This window comes from Molothrus aeneus, chromosome 14 (assembly GCF_037042795.1).
Source record: "Molothrus aeneus isolate 106 chromosome 14, BPBGC_Maene_1.0, whole genome shotgun sequence".
Lineage (NCBI taxonomy): Eukaryota > Metazoa > Chordata > Aves > Passeriformes > Icteridae > Molothrus > Molothrus aeneus.
Window position 1 is genome coordinate 4,295,860 of NC_089659.1, and position 5,019 is coordinate 4,300,878.

The following is a 5,019-nucleotide window of genomic DNA, read 5'->3' on the forward strand; positions in this document are numbered from 1 at the left end:
GCCTCCTGGCTGGGAACTGCTCTGACTTCAGGAGGAAAAGTGAAAAGGAAGGAATGAGAAAGAGAAGAGGAGAGAAAAGCCTTTATCTTCTCATCCAGCTGTTGTAATCCACCGGAGATGATGATTAAAGGCAGCACCCACAGACTCACTCGGAGCACTGAAGAGTTTCTCAAAGGTGTCAGGAGGGGAATGCCTTGAGCAGGTTTGTGCAGAGAGCAGCATGTGACTGGTGGACTCTCCTGCTCTTCCTCTGGCAGTGGCAGGAGGAGAGGAAAAAACAAAAGGAAAGGGAGGGCAAGCACAGCGGTAAGTTCCGCTGGCTCCGTGTCCTGGCTCCTGGCTGGGAGCAAGATGAGGAAAGGGAGGGTTGCACAGGCAGCAGAATTTAGGTGTGGTCTTTGCCTGGTCTCACCTTCTGTGTCACCTCTGAAGAGAAGGAGAGCAGGTTGCCAGGGATGCAGATGTACACACGTGACTTATCCCCGTCTCTGGGATGCCCAACAGTGATGATGTGGCCACACAACCTTGCCTCAAGCCACATGGGAGGGAGTGGGTTGGGATGATCCCTGGAGCTCCCTTCCCACCAGCTGCTCCTCTTCTCCCAGGGTCCTGCAGTAGAGCTCAGAGAAGATGCACTGAAATGTTTTTACAAATTTCTTTCATTTTACTCACAAACTTTCAATCTCTGTTTTTAAAAGCCCATGAAATCCCCCTCCCCTCATCAGTGCACACACACGTGTGCTCAGGCACACACACTGCCACGTGGTTGTCCCTTGGCTCAGGGAGGCAGGAAGATGAGGAGGAACGCCCTGCATGGTCCCAGCATCCCCTGGATGAGTGAGGTGGGGAAATGTCCCATAAATCATGTCACAGGGCAGCAGGAGTGCAACGGGGCCAGTGACCCCTTTGGTGACAGCCCAGTGTGTGCAGAAGACTCCATGTGACAGGTCTTGGTGACTGGGAAACAGAGGGACACAGAGGGATGGGCTTTTGGGGGTCTCTGACATGAATACTCAGCACAGGACAGAAACTGATTCCCCCACACCATCCACCTTGCTCCCAGGGAGGCAAAGAGTGAGTAAGAAACATTTTCTCCAGCTTGTACATGCACAGCTGGCTCCATGACTAGCCTGGGGCTCCTTTTCTTTGTGAGCAACAACTCACCTCACTTTTTCCAGCAAGTATTTTAGGGCAAAGCAAGTGGTTTGTCACGTTTGGGGATGCCCCAGGGTGCTCTGCATCCTGCCCTACTGCAGTGAAGCAGAGGAGTACTCAACACTGGAAGGAAGAGAGGTATGGGAGATCTGGGCTGTGCCTCAGGCACCAGTGTCCCCTGCTGTGGGTGTGACTTTGTTTTAGTCATCCCATCTGGGAATCTCCTGGTGCTGTGAGACTCATCTGGAAAGGCTTCTAGGAACAAGCAGATGGGGAAAACATTGCCAGGCAGACAACATGACCATAAAGAGGGCAGCTGAGGGGTGGCAGCAGGGGATGGGCATGTGGGAGGTTGGGACAGGCTGCCAGGAGGGGTGGTCCAGCTCTGGGTGCCCGAGTTCTGCATGGGGCAACACAGAAACTTCTTGGCTCTAACCCTGGCAGGGATGCTCTGGGCACCGTGGGATGACAACAGCCAGAGGTCACAGAGGACAGTTAGGAACAGCATCCCTGGGGGCTGCAGTGGCAGGAGCCAGGACACAGTCAGAAATTAATGGTTGTGGCACTGACAAGTGCTGAATTAACCATTTTCAGCTACTGGGAGGCAGCTCCATGTTCCTGGCCCAGGGAAATAAGAGTAAACCTGAGAAACGAGGTCTAACCCAGGAGGCCAGAGAGAAAATATTATCAAGATACTCAAGGCTGTGGGAAAGGGAATCCAGGTGTGACAATTGGAAGTAACTTGGGGAGGGGGCCCAGATGCTGGCCTTAGCTGCCCACAGCAGCAGCAGCATTGTGCAGGCACACAAGAGCCCGTGTGGAGCAAATCAGGCCAAGGACAGCTGGACATGCAGAGGGAGCCCAGCTCCTCCTTGGCCCAGCACACCCAGCTGAACCCCAAAGGCTCCAGCAAGAGCAAGCATGGTCCCAGCCAGTGGGTGCCATTAGCAGCTGTGCAGCTTCCAAGGGCTCTGCACACCCATGTGGGAGCCTCTGCAAACTGTCAGCTACACCCATGGCTAGGCCAGGCAGCAGCTGTGCCTTTGAGAAAGCTGCAGAGAGGCATTGGCATTCCAGTCCTGCCTGGAGTTCATCTGCCCTCCCCAAGGGCACTGTCCTCCTGTGCAAATGTGATGGAAAAGCCACGACAGGCTCCTGCCATGGAGACTCCCAGAGAACATCTTTTGCCAGAGCCAAGGACCCACATGCATGCAGAAAGGGCTGTTTGTTTCCCTGAAATGTGCACTTCTCAGAACAATTAAAGAAAAGTTCTCAGAACTGGAGCAGATAAAAATTAGTCAGAAGCATTTGAACCATGTCTAATCTCTTCTGGAACTTTTTTTTTTTTTGTGTGAGTGTGAAAGAGAACAAGTGATTCGTGACAGCTTCTCAGGAACACTGAGCAGCTCAGAAGCAGCAGCCACGCACAGGGCACTCACCCTCCCTGGCAGCAGGAAAATGGCTGTGCCACATGGCACAGATCTGTCTGGAGGACCAGGCAGGGCCCCTCATATCAGCACTTCCAAATTACTGCACCCCAGCAGAGATGGAGCAAAGAGGGGCTGCAGCCCAGTGCAGTTCTTGATGGGGAAACTCACAGGCACAGGGACGCCCAGGGAACAGCAGTGCAGCAGGGCTGATGCCAACACCCCTGAGTATCCAGAAAATCCATCCCTGATGGACCTACCCTAGCATCAGAGTGGAAATACTGCCATGGAGAAGGTCCCAAAACTAAGCCTGCTTTCCTCTGCTGGGTTTCCCTGCAGCAAGTGGGTCAGTGGAGCATTTCTGCTCTCTCTCTTGTTCCTCACATCAGAGGTGTCTCTGAATGAGTCAGGCAGCAGAAACACTCTCTGGAAGCTCCCATGGGCTGTGGGCTCAGCCTGGCCATGGAGGCTGGAAGGTTGTGGTGGTGCCAGGAGGGAGAGAAAGCCTTTGAGACAGAGAATGGTGGTTCATGCCTGTGCCTCCAAAGCTGAACAGCAGGAAGGCCTGGCAGGGAGCTGCAGTGGCTGTGGGCTGCTGAGGGGCTGGGTTCTGTCCTTGCACCCACCACACCAAGCTGTGCCTGACCCCACCACAGAGGAGCCCCCAGCCCTGAACCACCTCCACCTTGTCATCCTGCTGGAGGAAGCTGAGCAGCTTCACCAGATGAAGGTGCACATGTGCTAGGAAAGATGAGGCCATGCTGCAGATACCCAGGCCATCAGATGCCCCTGGCATCATCTGCAGCAGAGCCCACAGCTGGAGGTACCAAAGGAGACCTGCCTGGCCCCAGGGCATGAGGGCATCCCTTTGCTCAGGGCAGGGGAGACAAAACCAAGGACATGTGCTGGACAGGGATGGAAGCCTGTCATGTACCAGACATGCAGGAGATCCCAGCACCACCTGACACTGGTGCTCAGATTGGATTTCTAGAGGCCAACTTGCCTCCAGCCATCCCTTCCCCAGCCACATCTTTTCCTCCTGTTCCCAGGGAAATGCTGTCGTGTCACTTTGGTCTGAATGCACACACTGCTCCAGCCAGTTCCCCCTCATCAGGGCAGTGCAGGAAACACGTGGGACCTTCCTGGAAACACGTGGGACATTCCTGCAGTTCCCAAAAGCAGTTCCCAAAACCTCCGACCTACGTGCAAGGGGTAACGAGGTGCTGGGATGTTTACTAGCAGGATGTCCTCACCAGGGCACATGAGTGCTGCTGTTAGTTCCTAGAAGTGTTTGGTTCCTAGAAGAGTGTTTGTTTGTTCCCCTACCCATCCCACGCCACCTGCACTCCTGCTCCCACTCACACACTGCTTTCCATTAACCCCAAATGAGGGTCAAGTCTCCTCTGTCACAATCTCTCCATGATTTTTGTTGTTCTTGTTGTGTCTCGGGATTTCCATCTTTGCTACACCCTGGGCAGCTTCCCCAGCTGGGAATTAGGTGGCATTTGTTCTACAGGAGCTCAAGTGATTAAAGTGGCTCAGAAATCAGACGTGTGATTATTTTAGGGGAAACACTAAAATGTTAAAAATGTTTAAAAAATGGTAAAACTACCAGGCAGCATGTCCAAGGTGCCCAGATCAGCTCCGGAGCAGAGGCACAGCCGGCCTGGGTGTGCTGGCTGAATGCACTGCAGCAGGGCCCCCGTGCTGCCCCCAGCACACCTGAGCTCGTGTGCCCGGCTGCTCAGTGCCCAGGGTACCGGAGGGCCTGGGGTCCTTCCAGCGGATGGCAAAACGCGCTGTGACAGCTCGCAGCCAAGCAAGAGCTCCCATCTCAGAGGGAGCAAACCACCGTGGGCTTTAGGAACGCCTTTGTCCCGCCCTGGATGCCGCTGGAGCAGCGCTGTTACCGCACAGCCGAGCCGCTCGGGCGGGAGCGCCAACGACCCCAAGGACAGCGGGGCCGAGGGCCCCCAGGAGCCGCTCCGGGGCCGCGATGCTGCTGCAGCACCGGGCACCTTGCAGGGGGAGCACCGAGGGCATCACCGGGACACCGCTGAGGGCACAACGGAGAACACCACCGGGGCACAGCCGAGGGCACAGCCGGGGGCATCACCGGGACTCAGCCGGGGCACAGCCGAGAGGGCACCGCCGAGGGCACAACTGAGAGCACCACCGGGGCACAGCCGAGGTCACAACCGAGGGCATCACCGGGATACAGCCGAGGGCACGGCCAGGGCCCGGGCGCGCCCCGTGCACGGCCACGGCCCCGCTGCCCCCATGCGCGCTCCCGTTCCTCCCCTTGCGCCCCCTTCCCCTCGGGCCCCTCTTTCTTCCTTCCCGCCCCTCTCTCCCGACCTGCCTCTCCCCGTGCCCGCCCCTCTCCCCGCCCCTGTCCCGCCCGTCTCTCCCGTTCCCTCTCTCCCGGTCCCTCTCC